The following is a 24,123-nucleotide window of genomic DNA, read 5'->3' on the forward strand; positions in this document are numbered from 1 at the left end:
CTGAAAGCTGAAGTTCAGGTGTGCTGGCAGGATGATATGACAGAAGGTTAGAGTTGCTTCCTTTGCTGTAGCTATTTCCCTAGAAAGAAGTGGTGCGGGCCCTGTATTGCTGCTCTTGTGCCTCTGGAGAGCGTCTTGTTTGCTGGAGTATGAGATGTAGGCAGGTGGCTTGGTTGCTGTTTTCTGTATCTACTTCCTGGGGAGTGAAATAAGTAGAATACCTGGAGCAAAACTGTGTAATGCTTAGGTGCCCAGACACAGGTGGGGTCACTTTCTCTTGTTTTAGGGAGCAGGGGAGTGTTGAGCTTTTGCTATAGATGTAAATCAGGTATGCTGAGGTCAGTTTGTTAGAGATGGATGATGGTAAAGATGGGAGAAGGGCTCCAGGTAGACTCTACAACTCATCCATTTCCACAGTGTCCTCAGCTTTGCGGAACACTGGGCTCTCTGCAGAGAGCCGGGCGATATGGGTTTGGTGCAGTTACATGCCTCATTTACACATGGAGTTACCAGGACTTGTGAGCAAGTGGGCTAATGCGGTATGCACTGCTAATTAAGTTCAAAATGTTCTGCTAACTGGATGTAGCAGATGGTGTGTATGGTCTGTTTAGACCTTTGATCCAGGGGTTTCTGCTGTAGAGAACTGCAGAGCTGTGATGTTAGAAAGTTGCTGATTTGGTCATTAACAATAATATTACAACAGAAGAGATGATGGATGGCAAAAACCTGGGGGTGTTTGTTGCCCGCGGAATGGCACCATTTTCACAGTGTGAATTGATGCTTTCAAACGGTTGATGTGTGAAAAATGTTTGTTTTCTGCTTTTATTTGCATGAAACTCAGGAGAAGCCATACTGCTTTGTCTTTCATCAGAATGGGATTTATTTTTTTCACAGACATCTGACACCATAGATGGAATAATTATCTGGGAATGCCTGTACTGCGAGATACTTGGATGCCAATAATAGTAATTAATCTACAGATTGGATTCACATATAGCTTGACTTTGCAAGTCCTTAGGTTTCAAATTTGTAAAGGTGTAAGGGATGCATCTTCATATGCTTAAATAATGAGCTTTTGGGGTTTTTTGGGGGTGTGGGGGCAGCAGTCTTCCAGGGAATAAGCAAGTCTCTGTTTGACTCTTCCCTTCCCTGTCTGAAGTTTTCAGGTTGTTTACAAATAGCTTCTGCTGAAAAAAGCCATGACTTAAAGTCTGAATGTTCTGCTTCAGTGTTTTCAGAACAAATATTACAGAAATGCCAAAACATCTTGACATTTTTGAAATTCAGTGATGATTTGGTCTAAATTTAGAATAAAGAGCAGACAGCCCCTCCTTCCTGCTATCTGTCCTCCCCACCACCCCCCAAAAAAATCCAACAAGCTTTCAGTATGGTTAAATAACTTGAAGACAGCTTTTGAAGGAGTCAGATATTTCTGGCTTTAAAAAGTTAAATTTGTATTTAAAAAAAATATATATATATTTTGAGTCAATGCAAACTGCATTTCTTGGATTTTTCAGTTTTGCACTGGACTGAAAACTATTTGCACAGCTCTGATCAATTTTGGGTAGAATTGAAACACATTAGTAAAAGTCTTTGCAAGATTTGAAACTTGAACACCATGCAGCTCTGCTACTGTGAGTAGCACCATGAAACCCGAGTAAGTTTTGTACTTTTAGGCAGATGAGGACAAGAGTTTGTAGATTAGGGAGTGGGGCTTAAATAGGATTATTTACAAAAGACCTCAAATTTGGCATTTTGTGTCTGTATTGCTTACATTTATAGACATGCAGAAAGTTAGTTAGGCTCCAAATACATTCTCTTCCTATCTGTTGGCTGGAATAAAAGTGCCACACTGAAATAACTGTGGGCTCTAAAAGTAAATACCTGGTGCTCATATTCAAACCACTCTTAATGTGGCTTATTTTAAACTTACAAGCTCTAATAATAATTTTACCTCCCTTCAAAAAATATAACCCACCTGCTCTTTTTTTTAAAACCAGGTACTTATGAGCAACCCTACAGTAATAAACTGCTGTGTGCAGCAATTGTTAGTTGACAAAATATTGTGGAGCTATTCTAGGGCACACAATAAAAAGCCAGTTCATCTGGAAAGTGTCAGTGTGGTGATGAAGTGCAAACACCTTAGGAAGGAGGTAAATATGTTGCTGGTTTTGGCCATAAAGAAACTATTAGAAGGAATACTAATTTTAAAAATAATTTTATTATGCTTTGGTGTTGTTTGAATAATGCCAAAAAAGCTTGAGGGGGTGCAGGGAAAGCCTGCTGAAATGCTGTCCTTCGGGGACTTTTTATTTTCCAGTCATCTCTGATCTCCTTTAATGATTGCCCAGCTCCTCAAATGTTCTGTCATGGTGCTGTTCTCACCTCTTCCTCTGTCCTGTTAGCTCCAGTGACACTCATGAGCTCTCCATGGGACTCTGCATCCAGTATACTTAATGTGAGTCCTCTCAGTATTGCTGCTGTGCACAGTGTGGTGGGTTTTGGTGGACGTGCTGTCATGTAACAAAATCTACCCAAGTTCAAACTGCCAATATGGAACACGGTGTGGCCATGGCTCAAAATGATGGTCATAATTATTTGTATTGGAAACTTCCCACACCATGCAGTTCTCTTCCGCAGCATAATAAACATCCTGAACCTCAGCTCTAGGTTTTATTTCATGATGTCAACAGTTCTTAACCATGAAAATGAGGAGATGCCAGAATCTCACACAGCAGAGGATCCTAATGTTCCCATCTAATGTGGCGCTTAGGCTCTAAATGCTGAGTTTGTGGTGGTCTGCTTCAAGTGAGGAGAGTTGTGTTTCACAAAATAGGGACCAGATGAGAAGGATGTCCCTGACAAAATGCTGTCAGATGCCTCCTGGCTCTTGATGTGAGTTGATGTCAAAACAGTAAATATTCCTTCAGGAGGGAGATGTGAGCATAGAGAAAAAATTTTAAGGGGTGGGGGAAAAGGTCCTCCAGGTTTGGAGCAACTTTGTTTTCTTCAACATGAAATACAGGCAGTGCCTGCCAGCAAAAATTTTTCCAGAAGCAGTAGGGAGGTGTCCACCGGAGCCTATCATGGTGTTGCCAGTAGTTGTGCTGGAAAACTAGATACAGGTTGTTGCAGTTTCACCTCCTTTCTTTGCCAACATGTTCCACCTTGGAGCTGAGACTGCAGTTGCTGTTCTAGAGCAGATTCACCAGCTGCTGAGACCTTCAGCCTTGGGGAGCCCTGAATCACAGTTGTGATGGGGTAGAGTTAGTTCAGCATCTGCCAGCTGGTGAAACGAGGTCTCCTGTCAGCTCTTGTGCTGGGTTATTGGCACTGAACTGTGAGAGGAAGCTTGCAGGCTATTGCTGAGAAAGCTACAGTTGTGTTCCTTGCAGGAATGCCCTATGGCCTGCCTGCGCTTCATGCTCCTTGGGGTGCTGGCGGTGCAGAAGACAGTCATTTCAAGACTCAAAATCCATTTTTAAGAAAAAAAAAGTTTGAAAGGGTTATTCTAACATCAACAAAAAGCAAGGAGAAATGCCAGTGATGGGACAAATAGCTGATCACAGGGCAGGATGTGCTAGTCTTACAGAAAGTTTATAGATGAATACGATGGAGCCCCTTGTGCTAAAATATGACTTGGGGAAAGGTGCTTGGGAAGGCCGTATCTTCAAAGCAGTGCCAGCTAGCTGGTATTGTCAGCTCTTGCTGACAAAACTGCGATCTTGGCTAGAGCCACATGGGGGTTGCTCTCTTCCCTCCCGCCTGCACTGTTGCACAGCAGGGAATTTACTGCTGGAGTGTCCCAGGGCTGGATGAAGCGGGAGCTGCCCGGTCCTGCTGCGGAGGCGGCCGCTTCCTGCGGGCTGGCCCCGGCTCCCCGCGGGAGGAGGTGGGATGTCACTCCGTGCCACTGTCAGCAGATTTATGGCAAAGACTAACCTTGGCTCTCGGAGAAAGCTGCTGTTTTTCTTTCTGAATTTTCTTTAACCTGACTACAGCGTGACTGGACCAATCGCCCTCCCAGGGGCTGCGATTCCCACTTCCTCTGGTGCGACACTGCGACACTGCGCTCTGCCCAGCGCTCTGGGTAATTAAGGCCTATCAAATCCAGCCTGCTTAGCCTGCTTGTTCAGATGCTGGCTGGGCTAGCCTGCAGTCACAGGGCACGCAAGCCATGCATGGCAGAGATGACTCCCTGTGTTTCCAGGCTAAATTATAACCATATTACATACCATGCAGTTCTTGCTGAAATCAAGTCCAGTTTGTGTCTTTAAGCTGGAACAGAATGAATAGACCACATCTTTGGGAGTGTGGGCCAGCCAATGGCTTAAAAAACAAAACAATAAAAAAAAAAACCCAACCCAAAAACCAAAACACAGCCGAAGTACTCTAAACCAACTCTGCTTTGTGTCCAGAGACCGAAACATAATTTGAAGTGACTTGCTCAAAATCCCTTCGTGGTGTGGGTAGCTAAATCCATTGGGTATTTTGTTTACTTGTCTATAGAACATGTTTCTGTTGAGTTTTGGCACTGCACACTGCTGCTTGTTTAAACATGCCTGGGAGGAGAGGCAGTGTGAAAACACTCTTTAAATCAATAAAAATAGTAGTAAAACTGAACAAACACTCCAGATTGGAACAGTTCATGATCTTCAAGATGAAGATAAGAATTTTTTTGGTGGAGTGCAGATCTCTGCACCTACTTTGGTGATCAGGAAAACATGCATGGCTGTGGAGGTAAAACTGAGCTCTGTAAGAATCCAGATCTAAGAATACACTTAGTGTCTTGGGCCTATTTTCATCAAATTCAGAGCTGCTGCTTGATAGCTTAGCTAACAAACAGAAGTATTACTATTAAAAAAAAAAACGGGGCTTTTGAAATTATTAATACAAATTTTCAAAGCTTCTGAAGAAAGATTAAATTTCAAGATTTTATTTTGGTAAAAGCAGTTTGGAGGCTTAGAAAATAAACTTTTAAAACTGATTAATTTTTAGAACATCTTGGAGTAAATTAATTTGTGCCATTTTTACTGAAGTTATCTTAATGGGTACTTTTGATCTATTTCTGTATATACAGTCTCTACACATTGATAACAATTCTAATTTAAACTAGCAATGTATGATGAAGCTTTTTTCAAAAAAAATTGCAACAGTTTTCGGGATGAAACTTCAATGAAACATGGATAACCTCATGTGTTTTACCAATTCTGCATTAAGGAGATCATGAAAAGGATTCTGAAGTTCATAAACTTTCCAAAGAGAAAAGGGCTACTTAGACAAATTTGATATTTTTTTTTTTCTTAGAACCTGTTCTGAGTTTTGCACTTGCCAGGATACTTTCAGGTAACTGTGTTTGAAGCACTGAGGCTTGTTCTGTGTTGTATTCATGCTTTTCCCCATACTGAGCTTTAGATTAAAAAAAACCCTAGGAATGCATAGTATAGGAAAACAAGTAGAAGTATGAAATATCTCCAAACTAACTAGCTGGTTAGCCAAGCCCAAGGATCGATGCAAGTCTTAGAGCTGGATCCCATGACTTTACAGCTGTAAAATTGCTTCCAATTTGCTCCTACTGTACTTAAGGAAAGGTGCTGAGTGTTGCATGTCATCGTGCCTACATGGGCAGAGTACAGGGCAGCTCTTTGTGTGCAGCATGAAGAAATAACACCCTGGGAAATGAAGCAAGGAATAAATGAAGAAAAGCCTTACCTATATCACCAATAGCGAAAAGACATCAAAATGCAAAATCAAACTAGGCAGCTTGACTTCCCCACATCCATACATTCTCCTTTGGCTCTTGTGTAAATAAAGAAAAAATAGAAGTTCCCTGCCCATAATGAGCACCTTATTCTAAGAATGAGAACAGCTGGGTCACCTGACAGTTTGAGCTGGAAGGTGTCCAACCCAATTGGTGCATCTCCTGTGGAATAGAGCACTACTACAATATACTGTGTTTTGGAAATAGCTCTTGATTAACAATGTTCGGTGGAGTGGAAGCAAAAATAATTAGAAAATATTTTATAGCTCCCTCTGAATGTAATCCATGGGCAGTGATTTTAAACAACCTGTCAGCTTCAACAATCTCAGAGATGACTCATGCAGGGGTAAGTCCAAGGGTAGTGATATCACTCCAGCACCTGGTACTGCTGGTAGCATGAGGAGGTGGTTGCCATGTCCTTAAACAAGCATGTGGGGTTCTTTTCCCCTAGGAGCTGTAACTTTTCAGTTTGTTTTGAATGAGTACAAAGAGGCATTTAGTGTTAGATCCTCAGGTGATCAAAAAAAATCCCATCTGTGCCCATGCACCTCAGCTACAGATATGCCCCAGCCCATGGTTTGTGCTTTGCAGAGCGCTGACCTGACTCTGGTGTTTCTGCATTGACTCAACACAACCAGTCCTGAGTGTTCTGTCTGTGGATGTGCACACGTGTTTGTTGCACACGTGCATAGGCATTAATGTACAGATAAACGTGTGTGGGTATAGACATCTCCTAAGTCTGAAGCTGTGTTTTGGAAAAAACGAAGGCTTTGTCCCAGAGAGGTCATACAGAGTAGTCTAAGCTTGTCTGTGTACGCTGGGGGAAGGAAGGGAAGGCAAGAAAATATCCACACAGGTGAGGGTCCTCAGCCATAGGATTTGGAGATAATTCTAACTTCATTTTTCTGCACCCCAGCTCTAGGAGAAACTGATGACCTTTTTATGTAGCTTGAGTATAGAAGGCTCTTACTATAATATGAAGTGCTGTGAAGGCTCATACTATGCATCAGAAGTATGCTTTCCTCTTGCACTTTTTATACAGAGTGCGTAGCTTTAGTTAATCCTGACTTGCTGTGGGCTGACTCTTTCTGCTTCATTCCCTTTCCAGAAGAAATTCTGTTGGTGCAACTGTGAGAAACTGGTTGTGAGGGCCTGTGTGATTAAACATTTAAACATGAGCATGAATGTGCCCAAGGGGAGATGCTCTTGTCATGAAACAGCGTTGGGAGGCAGGATGAGGCTGACTGCTTTGGGGACAGCTACTTGTGATGATGTAGTCCATGCTGCTGATGCCCAGTATGAGGCCAGACCTTGGGAGATGTTGAGCTCCATTCAGTTTATGCCTTGTGTGCAATCTCCATATTCACTTAGTTTTATTTATACCTCCCATTCCATGGTGACTTTCACGTGATAAAGATTTAGTCTTCTGTGCTATTCTTGGGTGTTTGAGCTCATTCAATGTCTGCTCATATTTTTACTTATCTCACTCTTTACTGCTTCTCAGAATTGTGTAGACTGGAGTATCTGTCTAAAACCACCGAGTTCTTCTTGGGGCATCCTGGTCTGTTGTATATGAGATCTTATATAACTTATATACTGGTGTATGGGTTGTATATTGTTTGGTGTGTAGCACACAACGCTGCAGTTATAGAAATAGGTTAGTTCCTCTGCCTTTTCACCTTGCAAAGCTAGAATATGCTAGCAGTTTTTTCTCCATCTCTAATGCAGTAACTTTGGATGTCTACATCTGTTCAAATCCAAAGTTTCAGAGTGTATTTTAAGCCTTAAAGATAAGGCACCTCTTGATTTAGAACATCTGAAAGGGAAGAAAGAGGAATGCATTCAGGCTGTCATGTTTTAGTACAGCCATGGTTTCAAGCACCTTGACAATTACCTGTTTATCAAGCAACTGCTTGATGGTACAAGTGCTGCGGGAGGTCATATGATTCCTCAGGCAGCTCTTCCTCCTGCTTCCTGCTTATCTTGATGCTTCAATGGTATCAGTGCCTCTGTCCATCCTCTTAGAGGAGAGTGTGCTAAAGCTGACACATCCAACCCTGGTCAAATGGTGATATGCAGAAGAGGAGGCTTGGGAGTTGTTGGAGTAGGATGATGGGGAAACAAGGCATCTCTAGAGAAAGAAGGGCAACTGGGGCTGCTAGAAAGCAACTTTAGGGGCTATAGGAGTTGGAGGAGGAGCTGGGAGAAATGGCTTACAGACACAGCCAAGGACCTTCTGTTTGTAGCATCTAATTACTACTTGGTCAGAGAAGGGCTTTGGAAACATAAATCTACAGCCTAGCTTTTATAGCCCAGAGATAGGATTGCTTTTAAGTATGCAGTAAGTGTAATCAGTTATGTGTTTATATATTTGCTTTTTATGCCTTTGCTGTGAAGAAAGATTGGGAAGGGATTGCCAGCTGGTAATTCTGTAAATGGTCCCAAACATGCCTGAGATGCTCCTGTTATTAGTATCTGGCTTGAAGTGAGGTGGCTTTGCACAGTGACCTATGACTCGTACGTGCTGCCATGTTTTTCTGCCTTCAGAGATGTGTATTAGAGGCTGTGTCTAAAGGTTTCTGAGAGAACTTAGTCATTGGAGTGCTTGAATGAAGCCCTGCTGACATTTGTTCTGCTTTTTTTCCAAGGCAGAAGACAGGTTACCTTTAGCCAAGCAAGCTTCTGATTAATTCCCTTCCACCTGTTTTATTTCAGTAGTAAGTCACTAATAACTTCAGTAAGTCTGACCAAGCAGCCCAAGGGTAACTAGGTTACTGAGAAAATGTCACCTCAGGTTCCTCTTCATTTCTGGATCCTGCATATACAAATGCAAAGACTCTGTTAGAAGTAGTGTAGTTTTGTGAATGAATCTTGTCTAGCAATTGAGAGATCTTGATTAACTTCCATTCTCTGATCTCTCACTCAAGAAAACAAGAGATTAATTTCTCACCTTAGCTAGCAATCTCTTGCTTGTCATGTTCTTCCTCTGCCTCTGTTGCCTGTTTAGGCTGTAAGCATTTGGGGCACAGTTTGTCCACATGATGTGTTTGTGTAACACTGGTCTGTGGTTACATGTCCACATCTGTGCCTGATCTGCAGAGGATATTGGTCTGTTATAGCTCCCAGCTGGCTGGCCTGGCTTTCCACCTCAAGCTGCAGAGAATCCTGCTTTTATTGCTCTGTTGGTCCCTGTTTCAACCCTGGTACTTGCCAAGATGGCATCTGTCACATTTATACAGAGCAGGGCAAAACTGGCCCTGATGTCTGTGAGAAATGTTATGGCAATAAAAATGAGAGGAAAAGCAGAAAGTGGGGAACTGGACTGTGAGGCTTGACTTTTGCTGTAGGTCACTGATGGAAGTATGTGTCATCTGCTCTGCCAAGTGGTATTTTTCCAGCATCCTTTACTATTTTTTTTCTACCTCCTTATCAACATTACACTGCATTTATAGGAATTCCCTCCCCTTGCCTCCATTGCTTCCAGACATCGGCTCATCCCTGGCCCCTTCTGATAGGCAGCTCCTTTTATGTTTGCTCCCTCAGCCTTACCATTTCAACAGAGCAGAATGCTGGTGTTGGTTTTCTCACTGGGAGTGACTCAGAAAAGGGATTTGTGTGTGGCTGGGCGCCAGGGAAGAAAACACACTGTCAATGTACATTAGTGCGGTGCCAAGCCCTTCCTGGGCACAGTAACTTTCCTCTCAAGGCTGCTGCATGCCAGGAAGAGAAGACACGGTGAACTGGGGAGGAGGAGGCAAACGAGAGCAGCTTGGGCTAAAAGCTGACCTGGCAAGCTTATCAAGTACGTGCCCTTCTGCTGGCACTCGGAAGGTACTTCTCCAGAAGACAAATAAAGGTCTCTAGTGTTGTCTGGTGATTGTTCGTGTCCCACCTGGGAAATGCTGTGCCTGCAGATTTCATGACAGATACCTTTATTCTCTTGCATGTGTGCACTTGTAGGGTGCTGGAGGTAGAAGATAGGATAAACTACCCACATAAGAAGCTGCTATTGTATGCTGGAGTAAGGCTGTTTCACCCAGTCCAGTTCTGTGCTGCCATCACCCAGCCTTCAGGACTCCTGGGTGAGTGGGAAGAGCATGAAGGCTGGTGTTATGCAGAAGAGAAATCTGTGGGGCAAACAAGGCATGGGAATTTTGCCTGGTGTTAGTGGTGGAATTTGCCCCTCCTGGCTGTAAGTACCACATCTAGAACACACTGCTGGGATGTTAGTTCTGTTCCTACTGTTGTGTAAGGTAGCCTAATTTCTTACTGGAAGATGTATGTTTAAGGAGCAAGATAACTCATCTTAGTACCACCCATTACTGTTAGATGGGGACCTGATCTGGCCTGCTGGAGGACCTGTGAGTTCATGTTTGTTATGGGAATCATAGCTGAGTTGAACACATGAGTTTTCCTTGAGGTTAGTCCATTCATATTCAGCGCTTGGGTGTTTAGCACTCATCCAGGGCCAAATTCGGATACTCTTGTGAGCACTGTTTAGCGCTTTGCCTTGTTTTGATACCATGGCAAGGGCCTGCTCTGCTGTGAGCAAGGGGTTGGGATGTAACGGCTGGTGTCTGAGAGGCCAGACCTCCCACCTGCACGTAATACACAGCAGGAGACATCATTGACAGCCCAAGTGAACAGCCGTCAGGAAAATAACATGTTTCTGAAACAGGAGTAACTTGTGTTTCCAGGGGTTGATAGGTATGATTTGTGGTGTCTACAGATGTGAGAGGCCAAGCCAGGAAAGATAAGATAATATTTTTTTACTGAGCACTGCTGGGAGAGAGTCAGGGAGAAAAATGGGGCTGTTCATAAGTGCCTTGTGGCTCACAGAGCAGAAAACTGGCTCTGCACTCACTCTTGGAAGTTTTCTCACCTGTGCCATAGAAGTGTGTAAACCTGAACCAGCTGACAAACCTCAGTTTGCACATCTTAAAAAAAATAAAAATGTTCTAACACTTACCAGCTTCAGGAATGATGAAGCTTAATTATGTTTTCAAAGCTCTTAAGTCCTTAGGAGGGAAACTGCTATGCACATTCCTAAATACAGAGTCCCATGGTAGGAGAGCATGTGTGAAATGTTTGGTTCTGCTTGGATTTAAAGCAAATGTAATTACAAGTAGTCTGTTGTATCCAGCAAATAGAGGAGTGGAAAAAGGAAGCAATTTTGGTACCAATGGATCTTAGTGCTGTAGACTCTGAGCTGTTAATAGTGTCCATGTAGCTGACTGAGATGACTTGGCTATAACTACAAAGTCTTCAGGACCCTTTTGCAAGAGCAACTGGTAGGGATGTGGTTTCCTGCCAGCTTTGTATCTGTGGGGGGGGTCCTTTGGGTGAGACATGGGCCATCCTGCACAAAGCCAGCAGGCCAGTGACAGGAGTGGGACTGAAAGGACAAAAGGAGCCATGTGTAAGCACTCCAGATTCTTATAGATCAAGAAAAGAACAATAATTGAAAATAGCAGATTCTCAGTTGTTTCATACAGCTGTGAATACTTGTCTCTGAAACCAGCCATGAGATGAAAGTGTGTGAGAAAAAACAGTTTTCCAAAACTGTTCTCCAACTCATGTGGAGAGGAAATGCACAGTGTGTTTTAGAAGCTGGCTGAAGGAAATGTTCTTAACTTTTCCCTGCCTTTTCCCCTAGTGGCTTCTTTCCTTAACATCCCAGTCTTTAAGAAAAAGCTAATGTTCTAATGTAACAAAAATATAGTTCTTTTCTATTTTTAGAAATTGCATAAACAAGTTTAATAAACAGAATGATGGTGGTCAGGGAGCTCAAATTGGCTTTGGATATCAAGCAGAAATAGATATGGACTTAACCAACCAAAGATCCCATAAAGTGCATTTCTTTCCTTTTTTCTCTCTTCCTGGAACTATTATGATTTCAGGATTTTGGGATCATGTATAAATAAATCTAGCCAGCAGACTTGGCCAGAGATTTGGAAAGATCAGTCCTTGCACTTTTTTTGAAGAATGACTAAAATTAAGCATTAGAAGTTTTACTGATAACTGTAAAACATTATTGGGTGATTTTTCTGTTCAGTTTCCCAAATGCTAAGCTAAGGTCCAGTAGTCTTTGGGAAACAAAGTCCCACTCTGAGAAGAAAAAAGAAAGCATTAAAAAAAAAAATCCTTGAGGGATAAACACTTTAAACAAGAGCAGCAAGATGATAAAAAATGAGGCAAAAGCAATATGTAAGCTGGCTTTTGGCAAAGTGTTTCCTTGTTGCTGGCTTGTTGCTCTGTCTAAACTCGAGGAGCTTCAATGCTCAAGGCATTTGAAGCCAGACTGTACAAAGTATTGCAGAGCAGATAAATACTGTGCAGCCTTTGGAGGGAAGATAAACAGTACAGGAGCCAATAGAGGTTCCTCCATTTCTAAGCTAGCATCACCCTTGGACCAAGTCCTTGGTACAGCTTCTCTCAATCTCAGTAAAAGGCTGGGGTGAGTGGGATGTCCACCAGCCAGGAGGCCTTTTGTCCTACCTGATGAAATAAAGGCCTTTTGAGTGCATTAGAATCCTTCTTAACTTGCGGGACTATAGATTCTACCTTAATAGGGATACTGGTCCTTAGGAGCTAGTGAAGTGTGCACTAAATAAAAAGGATTCTGTGTTGGCATCCATAAATAGAATAGACTAGAAAGTCAAGGAAGATATTTCAGTGTTTTCTGTTTGTTGTTACCAAAAGGGCTGTGTTTGCAGTGGGACCTAGGCTGTACTGTGCCAAGTGTATGCACAGACACTGGAAAGCTGGAAGCAAGCCCCTGGCCCTAAACTGGGAAGCCCAGGGATGAATTTTGCCTTCCCACATCCTGTAATATGCTCTTGGCCACAAAATTACTGGCTCAAGTAGGAACAGAAGCCAGTCAGTGCTCTGACTGTTGTCTCCCTAGCTGGGGTTTTTGTGGCAGGCCCAACCCAGTATGTTTTCACAGTATCTGGTATATGAGGTTTACAGGTGGGATTTTCAGGCAAGCACCTGCCTTTTAGGTTTTTAAGGAGTCTTGGAGGCTCTTTGGATCTGTGGTGTCAGGATTTTAAGCATGTGTGACAGCAGAAACTTGTGTACCTAGAGCAGTTGATAGGCACAAGCAGATACACTGAGTGAGCTTCTGAGTTTGGAGCAGGCACTGAGATACAAGCTCCAGTGACCCCTAGATGAGGAGGAAACTATTTATACATATGCAATGGAAGAGAATAGACTGTACTGTATGTAACAGCTTTACAGAGTGTTTGAGATATAAATATACTCATTCTATTGGGTCCTTCCTCCAAAATGACAGCTCCCTGGTGAAAGCTGTCTTCATGTCAGGGTCTATAGATCAAAGTCATATACAGAAAGGTTAGATCAAGGTTGCATTTGGAGAGAAAGTTCCCTATGCAGACACTTTCAGAAAGGCCAAATCAGGTAAAGGCTCCCTCTCTTTAACTAGTGTTCAGAAATGTGTGGAGAGGTATGTTATATGCATGGACTGGACTGGCAGAGGAGGATGCCAGTACCAAAAGCATTTCTCTTTTCTACAAGTGTGCCTACTCTGACCTGGCTGAAAGGGTCCATTAGTAGAGGAAATGAGTTCACTGAAGTTTTACGCAGTGTTTCCCCATCTCTCTGGCCAGCTGATACACGTTTCCCCAAATGCAGACACATCCTGAGTAGTAGACCAGCTTCTTTAAAGATGCTTTGCTGGCAGGAAAGGACTTTAAGGCAGTTGGTGCTCTTAAACCATCTCTTTGTTGCAAAGGTGTCATCAGGTGAGGATTAGCTTCTGATTCATCTCTTCTGCCTCCCTGGCCCCGTTGTTCGGAATAGTGTCTGGGGACGAAACTTGTACACTGTGCATTCAGCTCTGTCAAATATTCTCCAAGGGGGACTTTAATAATTGCCAGAGAATGGCACTTCTTAGATTTCTGGTTGGTTTTTTAAACCCCAACCCACTTTTAACTCCCCCCGCCCCCCATGGAATACCTTTCTCATAGGCTTTTAGCTGGGAACATCAGTGATGAGAGTGGTCTCAGCAGCTGTGGCCAGCAGTAGCCAATTCTGGCACCCTTGGTTTTAGAGCAACTGTCTTGCTGGGACATCGATTCCCTCTAGAGGGCATTGGTCACACAGATGGGTACAGGCACACTCACTCATGTGTGTACTCACACCCATGGCCATGTATGCAGCGACCCATGTGTGGCTTTCCAGGTTCTATAGTGGTCAGCAGGAAGTGGAAAAAACAAAAGGGTTTGGAGGCTTATCAATACCACCTTTGGTGGAATTGAAAGGGGCCAGACAAGCTGGATTTTAGCTGTTAGCAGGTGCAGTACTGATAAAGTATAAGGTCTTAGGATCTCTTGGCACTTCCTCAAAAAGAAATTGCAAACCCAATTAACCACATCAGGCGATGTGGCTCTGCTAGAGTAGAAGCTAAGCTTTTCAAACACCTATACTTTACTCCTGCAGTGTGTGTGCAACACTAGTTGGGCTGGTGTCCTCTGCATGCTCTTGTCTATCTTAACCAGAGAAAGGAATCCCAGGGTGACAAGCCAGTTGGGAACTCAGAGCTGCTCCTTGGAAGTGCTTTTGGTCAGAGGTGCTGCCTACCCAGCTGAACACATCAGGAGACCACAAATGCATGGCTAGGCCACCCCTTACCTTGCTCCTGGGAGTTGACGGAGAGCTTACACAAACCAAAGGCCCTGGGGCTCCTGCTTGGCCTGCCCGCAGTCACTGGGCTCCACCTGAAAGCATCTGGAGCACCCCCTTGGTGTGCCAGTGACTCTGTGGGCTGAGGAAAGCAAAAGCACCAAGGGCCCTGTGGTGAGGTCTTCCTGGATGTCCTTTCTCAGCAGGCTGCTGCTGGCAAGAACACACCTAGTGCTTCACTTCTGATGTTGCACTACTACCTCTACGTGTGCAAGGAGCGTGCCAGGCCTCAGCATGCCAACTGCTCTCTGAGAGGCTGCACTGTTGTGGGGCCTGAGCGGGTGGCAGCTCATCTCCCTGCTGCAGGGAGGTGTTTCAGAGGAAATTTGTTCTAACTTGAACTTAACCATTCCCCTTGTGTTACAGTGCATGTCAAATAGGACAACCAAGCCAATGCATGACCCGGTGGTTTTATCTTCCAGTCAATAGGTTTGCCTCACCTATTCCCTCTTTTACAAATGTTCATGTTTTAAAATTCTTTATTCTTTCCCTTGTTGGAAATGGTATGGTTTAGGGATCCTTGAACTAGATCTAGTTTTCAGGCAGGCCGGCACTTGCAGGAGGCTGATTCAGTTTTGCCTAAAATTAGAATGAAGACACAAATTTATAAGTTAATAAACAGTGGTTTTATAGTTACTGTGGTTCTTGAAGCAATTTTCTTGACTTTTTTCCTGTTGTGGCTGAAATAACTCTGTGCATCTGATGAGAAGCAGCAAGGAGGTCTTTCATCTTTTAAGATACTGGCTTAGGGTTTTAACAAGAAGGAGCAGAATAGATTGCAGCCCTCATCACAGGAAGGACCTCTAATTGTTGAAGTCTGGAACGCTTTGAAAGCAGCTTAAGGAGTGTGATAAACAGCAGTGGCTGGAGCTGAAATGTATGCAATGTATGCTATACAATGTGATGGAGAGTAGAGAGTACTGTTGAATGAGAGGGAAATCTAGTTGAGACAGTCACATAAAGGGCTTGATTCAAATCCCATAAAAGTCAGTAGGCATCTTTGCTTCACTGAGGGCTTGGATTAAAGTGTACTTCAGTGGATCCCCAGATCAGAATATGCCTGAATTTTCAGATGCTCTAACTGCAGATTTAATTTTATTGAATTTCTGGACCTACCTTCCCTCTACAGCCAACCAATGAAGCCTGGGGGTGTAGCACAGGGAGTCATAAACAAGACGGGCAAGACAGTGACCACAGACCAGCATCCCTTCTCCATAGCATAGATTTTTCTTTTTTTTTCTTGACAGACCCAAGAAATCCTGTAGATGATAACAGAACAACCAGGCTAAAGGTGGAATCTTCTCTCTAAATCAAGTTTTTATTCATAGGTCTAAAGTACCCAAACTTTCTAACTTTTTCCAACATCTTTTGCTTGTTTATGAATTATTATCCATGTGTCTAACTCTGGTTTTGGAGAAAAAGATAATTTTATTTTTGACTGTAGCTAGTGCTTGTGGTATAAATAAAGACTTTGATTGCTCTTGCTTGCCCCATGGGTACATGACATTGCCAGCTTTCCCTATGCTGTTGTCTAGTCTATATAGCTCTGTCATGTCCCCCGAGATTTGCCTTCACCTTGAACTGTGTAGGCCTTTCCTTTGTGCCTTTTTTGTGGAGGCATCTGTCTCACATTTTCATTGCCTATTTCTAGACTCTTTCCAGGTTTGCCATGGGGTTGGAACATGATATTATGGGCAGCATAAACTATTGCTAAAGCTTCATTATTTAGTACAGTCATGAACTGAACTAGACTGCTGAGCAGCAGAGAACCAAGAAGAGAGAGATGCTAGCAGTTGCAGTAGTTCATACCAGCTCTAATTGCTGCTATCAGCTTGTATCCAGATGGATTGATTTGGTCTCCAGGCCAAGTCTATTCTTTGCATAATCCAAATGGAGGCAACAAAGTTGTACGTTAGATTAATCTCATGTCTTGATCCAGACTGCTCTGCAGTTGGAAAGATGTCTCTTTGTCTTGCATGTTTGCCTTGTCTCTCAACAACATTGCTGGATCCTATGTGGCTATTAATGGAGGAGTGTGGAAAAGGCTTCTGTCACCATTGAGGGTATATATTATGTACCCCTGAGAATCCTGGAGACAAGATTTGCTGGAAAGGGCATGACTCTCCCAACAGCAGTCACTCTGCTATTTCACATGGGGAAAGCAGGGTGGGTGCACACCTGCTAGCTACTTAGTACATGAAAAGGAAGGAAGGAATTATGTGGTAGTTTGGGGCAGTTGAAGTGTATCATGAGGACTGCTGATGACAGCAATTACATTTTTCTAGCAGATAAGTTAGTTCCAGATTGCTGGCTGAGTGTGCGAAGACAGTGCCTAGTCCGAGTTTCAATTCTCTGAATCTCTCTTTCTTCCTCTCCAAGTTTTCTTCCGTCTGCCAAGTATGTATTTTGAAGGAGCATGTGCAGTCTGGTCCAGAAGAAGAGTAGCTCTGCAACCTGTTGGAGTTCTGCTGGAGTGCTGGTAGATCTAGCAAGGAGGCTTTTCTCACTTCTGACCTCACAACCCTTCCACAGGGACTGGCCAGAAAAGCGTTTGGCCTCTGTTCTCCTGCTAACAATGGCTGTGCTCTGTTAATTCTCTTTTGGGTGACAGCCGTTCCCTAAAGAAAATGCTTGCATGATTAAGGCCAGCCTAATCTAGTCCGTTTGCTGCTTTAAAATATGCAGGATGGATCCCTCACATGGTATAAATTGACATGGTGGTATCCAAGTCACACTGCAGATCTGGTCCATCTCTTTTAAGTGGTTACCCCTTGGGTTGTATCCTTGATTTACAAGTGGTCTATGGATTTTACTCTTGACTTTCAGGAGTTGGAGGACTTTGATTTCACCATCATCCTATAATAGCAGCAGTTGTTCTGCCATGACTGGGGGAACTTGGTGTTGCTGTGTGAACCAACCAAGTTGACTCCCTCCTAGTAGCATCTAATAGCAACAGCTGTAAAAATCAGAGTCGGGAAGGAGTCAGTCCATCTGCCAAAAAGTCTAGATCCTTTCCCACTCTTTCACTTTTTCTATATGTGTGGCTTTTTAGTGTCTTCAGAACTTTGCTGGCCTTCTGTAGTAGGTATGGCCCAAAATAACTGGATGTTGTACATTATTTCACAGAGCTTTTGAACAAGCCCTTGCTTGTTCCTATTTTCAGAAATAGGAAATTAGGGTTGGTCTGCCCTCCCTTGCCCATTTGGGTGATGCAGTGTGGGGCATAGGACCGTAATACTTGCTGAGTTCAGATAACTAGAGGAGCATCGTAACACACTGCCCGGTCCCACAACAGAACCACACCTTGCTTGGGTGATGAATCTCCATTTCCTTTTGGAAAAGTTTGCCCCTCCAAGCTGCTATTTTGCCTGTGTATCTGAATTATTTTTATGTTTATATTTAACTTTTGGGGCATGAGAGGGGGGAAAAGGCAGAGTTAATCACCAGACAAGCTCCAACCCCCATCTAGCTGCTTTTTGCTTTTAAGGAAATGAAGTAATATTTATGTGCAGAGGTAATCCAGAAATGTGAGCTCTTGCCAAGGCATTTGTTTACACAGAGCTTAAGGGAAGTGATGTTTGTGTGTGCCCAAAGCTTGGGCAACTACCTTACATTAGAAGCAAGGTGGCAAACATTTCAGCCCTGATTCTGTAATCATCACCAGCAAAACCAATATTCCTTGCCGTCCTGATGTGCCTGGGAGCACACAAGGCAGTTCATACTCACCCAGCCTTGTTTCTGCAAATAATACTATGAATTTCTGTCATGCTGTCCAGCTGAGATGGAAAAGTGATTTAAAAACACCTTTTGAACTGTTTCCCTTCCATTCTGGCTAGTCTGTTTGGTATGACTATTTTTGTTTAAAAGAAAAAGAGAGATATCAAAACAAAGAGAAAGCACTCTGTAGAAGTTGCGCCGGAAACATGAACAGAGCTTTCTGGCTCAGTCCTGTGTTTTATAACCATGAGAACATTGTTCCTTTTAACCACTGTTTCCCTTGATGTATGGGAGCAGTGAAATAGAAAATACATTGCAGTGGCTGAACAGCCATTGACATCTTTTAGAGACTTTTGGAAATTCACTTGTTAGAAATGTTTTGCTTTATTTGGGTTTAATTGGGAAATAATGGGAAAATGGAATCTACACATGATTATGGTTGTTCTTATTGATTTTCAGCACTTCATCATTGCTGTAATAAGGTCCCTGAAAATTGATGTGTTGCAACAGCATCTTTCTTATATCACTATTATATCACTATTAGCTGTATCATATTATGTTTTATTTGCCTGGTACTTCACAACCGAATTAAAAAAATTAGTGATGTTCTCCTTGTGTTACCATTGGAACTAGATAGTTAAAATGTAGCATCAAAATCCTAGGGGTTCCTTTTTTTTTGAGGTACCACTGACAAATGAAAATCACTATCAGCTTTGTTTCACCAGTCCCATCAATCTTAGTGGAATTCACCATATTCTTTAGTGAAGCTGCTAGAATTAAGGAATTCTTCAAAATGAGAAGAAATTTGTAGTGGGCCTTACCTGCTGCTTTTGATCTTAGATATCTCCCTATGTGCTCAAGCTGTAAGTAATCATTGAAGATCTTCACCTGTTCAAGAAGCAGCCAAGATTTAGTGCCAAGGTGAAGAAAAATGCTGTGACTGTGAAGCTGGTTTTCTCTGAACACCAGGATTTGGAAGACAAATTACACAGCAACTCTGAGGCCAAACCATAAACTATATTCCTTTGCTGACCTCAGCTTCTTAAAGTGAGCTCTCAGCATAAACAACTTCAGGAAAAGCAACTTGCCCAATAGGAGTCTGCGTTTACTAAATCAGCATCTGCTCCTGCACCCGTTGCTTCCTTTCTGGTAAATTGAGGAAGAATGAATCTGAAAAAGACACTTTGCTGGAAGCTGAGTTGCCTGGCAAAGGCAGTGGGAGTTCTTTCTGGACACTTGAGATGTGTAAACTACTCTAAGAAACGTGGCAAATTAATTTCCAGCTCTTCCTCATGTCAGGCTGGTTTTCCTAGTTTGTCTACATGACCCCAGATCCACAGATTCTGTAAAGGTAAAAAATAATCAGTTAGGAAGTCAGTTTTGCTTCTGCAGAGGAAGTGAGAGTTGATTTTATAACTTTGGTGTCACCCACTGTTTAGCTTGGTGCACACACTAGGATATCTGGAAAACACTAAGAAAAAATGCAAAAAATGGCATGGCAATGCAATGATGGATTTTGGCAACAGCATCTTCAAAGATTTTTTCCTTATTTCTCCCTCTACCCTCACCCCAAAGGCTGAAAACAATAAATGTTTCCATATTTTTTTAAAATAAGTATTTAATTGACTGTTATTCAGATAAGATATTTCAACTATGTACTGTAGAGCACTTCATGAGAAAAGAATGGCACTGAGAGCAGGGAATGTTCAGAAAAGACACTTCTTTAGCCCAGCTTTAATAGTAGGAAAAAATGGTTTCTAAACAGAATAGGAAGCAGAAGTTGAAATTTTGAGCTATATAGTAGAAAAGCATTCTGAAGAGTCTTTCAAATAAGAAACATCAACATAAAATGTCAACGTTGCCTAGCAAAGTAAAGGTGCCCAATATATCAGAGTAACAGTTTTCATTTTGAATTGATGTTTTCAAATTAAAACCACTTCTTATTGAGATGTTGGCTTTACTCCAAAACTCTCTCAGTTGGATAATTTAATAAAAATTGATATTTTTCCTTTGGAGAAATTTTAGTTCAGTCTGACTTATGTTCTCTGAGGGAACTTTTTTTATTCTGAAAACTTCAACTAGTATTAGGTAGGATATAGTAAAGGATGTTTTCAGCTTGCTTTAGTGTTTGTGTAAATGTGTCTTCCTACAGCATTCTGGTTTCCTTAGCATTTGGAAATAATCTTGTTTCCAGAGTTACCACGGCATGTTACGAAGGAGTTATTCAGGTGCTTTTTTTCTTTCATTCTTTGTAAATGAAATCAAACTTTATTATAAGCTAAATGTTTGTGCTTTGCTCTTAAAATGAGCTGTTGTAAAGGTTTTAAAAAGGAAAAGGGGAACAGAATCTCCCAATGATAAATAGTGTCTAGTGGAAAAAGTTGGGGGGGGGAAGGAAATGGCTGTGAAAACACTTTTTGAACAAATAGCTGTGCTTTAACTTTGTATTACAAGGTTGCCTGGATACACTGGAAGAACAGGAATCCTTCTATATATATTAGCTAGTTTAGTGTTTACTGCTGAAACTTGGAATGTAACTCCAGGCACTATTTACAAATGTTTGGGATGAAGCAGTTCCAGAAAACCAAACAAAGAGGGGAGGGAGGGAAATCATCCCCAAACTTGTTGTTTCTGTTTTCCCAATCATGTTGCTATGTATAATCTAAAATGGTAGGTAGGTAGTAGTTTATACAAGCTGAGGTGGAGGAAAGGGGAAACTTAGAGGGGCTGTTGTAGAGGCAGACTAGATGTGCAGGGAAGGGTCCCTGGCAGATACACCTGCACGCAGAGCACAGGTGGATGAGTGCAGCACCTGATGAAGTGAGGCAGGAAGGGGTTTGTAAAGGAAGATTCCCGGTCTGGGTTTGTGATGGGTTCATGGAAGTACATACCGCCCTGGACTGGGACTTGGAAACCTCCTGCCTGCTCCTGCTTGGCTATTCCCTCTGCCCCAAGCACCAGCGTAGCACCATACAGTGATGGGACACGAGTGAATTCTCTGTCACTTGTCACCTGCTTCTCCCTTTGTGCTCCTTGTGAGGATGGGCTGGCTGTGCCATGAAGTGTCCCATCCTTGTAACCTTTTAGATGTGTCCATGGGATGTGTTTCTGTAATCCTCCATGCTTATGGCTGTGAAAGCTGCTGGAAGAGTTATGTTTTGGATCAGCAAGTGGGAGACTTGTGACAGTCCTTAGTTCCTGGGAGGTTTATCTTGCTTTCTGATTCCAGAGAGTGAGAGTGCTCTGCAGCTTTGAAAAAGGATATCTCAATCGATCGAGAATGCAGATTATGAAATGTTTTGAAGGCAGGAGGGAACAGTCCTTCCTCAATTTAGATCTAGGGTGGTGGGGTTTTTAATGGATGCTTTGGATCTTTAGTTCTGTTGTGCTCTGTGATTGTATCTAACTGTGGAGGGGTAGGGAGGTATTTCTGAGATGAGATACTCTTTGATCTTGGCATCACTTTTCTTGGACTTGGAACTGTTCCACTTAATGTCTCATGTTGTTGAGTGATCTTACTTGGTCTGAAAAGGAATATGTTCTTCTATCTAGCTCTTAAATTCATACTTGAATTGAGACTTTCCCAGCATTGATACATTTTTAAAAAAGGAATAATTCAGGGTCATGTGGGAGCATCACAACTGGCCTGTGCTCTATCATAGACATGTGTGATTTCACAGTGGACAGAGCTGTGCAGCAGATTAGTTCCTCGTGCTCTGAAGCCGCAGATCCCTACCACCTCAGCCAGGATGAGTCACCATGAGCTTTTTTCCTGTAGTGGTTGATGACATGCAGTGAAGGATTCTAATGCTGCCCGGTATGGGGCAATGATGCATCTTCACTGACTATTGCAGTTTTTTGCTAATCTCTGTGCAATGCTATTTCAGGAGCCCCCAGACAGCCAGACTTTAAACTTCCTTTGCGAGACAAACTCAGTCAACACATTTGATCATATTTTGACATTCATTTCTACTATGCTGGGCCATATCTCATACCTTTCTGCCTTGAAGAGTTAGCAAATGGTGTCCAATGTGTCCAGGGCAGAGACAGTCCACTTTACCTGTCACCACTTGGCAGTGTTATACATTTAGGTCTGAACACTATCTTCACGATGAGGCCTACTTGATGCCAGCAGAAATTCAGAGTGAATTTGTGCATGGGCTACAAATTTTAGATGGATTTTGGTCCCCTTGCGCTTGCTGAAGAGGAGTTTGCTATTTATACTGTTATAAGGACTGTTTGTGGCTTAAGGGGTTTTCACTGCCAGCCTGTTGGAATTAAACCCTTTAAAGGTCTGTCATGGACTCTCAGACTGATCCCTAGATCAGGAAGTCTCCACTGCTGCCTCCAATTTTCTGCCTGTTTTGTGTGTAAAATGAAAGACTTCATTTTTCAGACTGTCAAATGTTTTTCATCAATCCTTAGGCTAGAAAAATTGGTAGTCTGTAGAAGCCAAATATTTGAGATGTTTACCTCTGATAGGGAAGCACATGCTGTAAAAAGTGACTCTTATCAATGCTGTCTTTGTGAAAGCAGAAAGATGTTCTTGGATTTTGTAAGTATGTCTCGCCTACAGAGCTTCAGCGTATCTGTGCCTGCCCACACTGCAGGCTGCAGCCTCGTGTGGAGATGCTCAGGATGTCTGGTTACAGTGGCATGGAGTTTGCTGTGACATCATTTACCCTGCATAGCTTTCTGCGAGATAGCCCTCCAGGATCCTCGGCTGCAGCTATCACAGCTTACAGACCAGTCCATTCTCTGGATTTCTGCTGGTGTACGCCCCATCAGTCAGAGGGGTGGAGTGGTAACCTCTTGGGCAGACAGAGTTCTGCTGGCAGACCTCCAGGGCAGGTGAAATTATCCTGACAGTGTATTTTTAATCGTAGGCCTTATAATGCTGCAGGGCATGGAAATGTAGGGAGACAACGGGATGGTTTTAGGAGACTGACATAAAGTGGAGCTTTTGGCATCATCGGATGGACGTTAGCAACTCTCTGCTCCTGCGGCGTAGTGATATCCTTCTGCCGGGGATGTGGTTTATATCTGGTCCTTTAACCAATATCGCTCTGGGAATGAAGTGCTGCTTTTTATTTTCATTTGTATGGATGTTTCTGTCATGTACTGTCCCAGCACTAGGAAAAACGATCAAATCAAATGTATCACAGAAAGCATTGCAGGGTGTTTATTCATAGGGGCACTGGAAAGCTATACCTGATTTTACTCCACAGTAACTCACTGTTTTGATGAAGGAATTTTGGGCACTGGCAACACAGATTTAAAAGGCTTACAAGCAGGTTAGGGAAGTAATCATGAAAAAGGTGAGCTGGTAGGAGATAGAGCAAATAGGCTCTTGTTAAATGCTTGGGGAGTCACTCTAGTTATATTGTGCTCTTCAAATTAATTGTTTACTTTGATCTGAACAGCTATTTACCCTCCACTGTATCAACTGAAATGTTTGCCTGCCTCAAACTTCATATCACCTTGCAAGCAAGTTCACCTAAAGAGAACTTCAGCATTAGCCAAGTTGGAAGGAAAGAAAAAGAGAGAGAAGGAACTAAGAATAGAAAAAGAATGTGTTTGGGGTAACTCAGGAGAGTGTTCTGTGTGTTAGCCAGTGAATCTTAAACAATATTAACTTCTTAGCAACAATGATTCTGTTTTGTTTAACTAACAAAGCATACTGTAAGCAGATATGTGTATCTAGGACAGATAAGGTTTGCATTGGACGGTTCTTTTATTGGCCTGGCATTTTATAATTCACTCAAATTCAGCTATGAGACAAGAATTATGCATATTTGCTTCTGAGGCAGAGGTTAGACCTAAGGCTCCCAGTAATTTTCCAGTTCCTTGCTAAATTTAAATCTTAATAGAATGGGGCCCAGACTGTTGTCTTTATGTTTTCATGCCACTCCCAATGGAGCAGGGAACCAAAAGGTAGA

This window comes from Athene noctua, chromosome 10 (genome assembly GCF_965140245.1).
Source record: "Athene noctua chromosome 10, bAthNoc1.hap1.1, whole genome shotgun sequence".
Taxonomy (NCBI): Eukaryota; Metazoa; Chordata; class Aves; order Strigiformes; family Strigidae; genus Athene; species Athene noctua.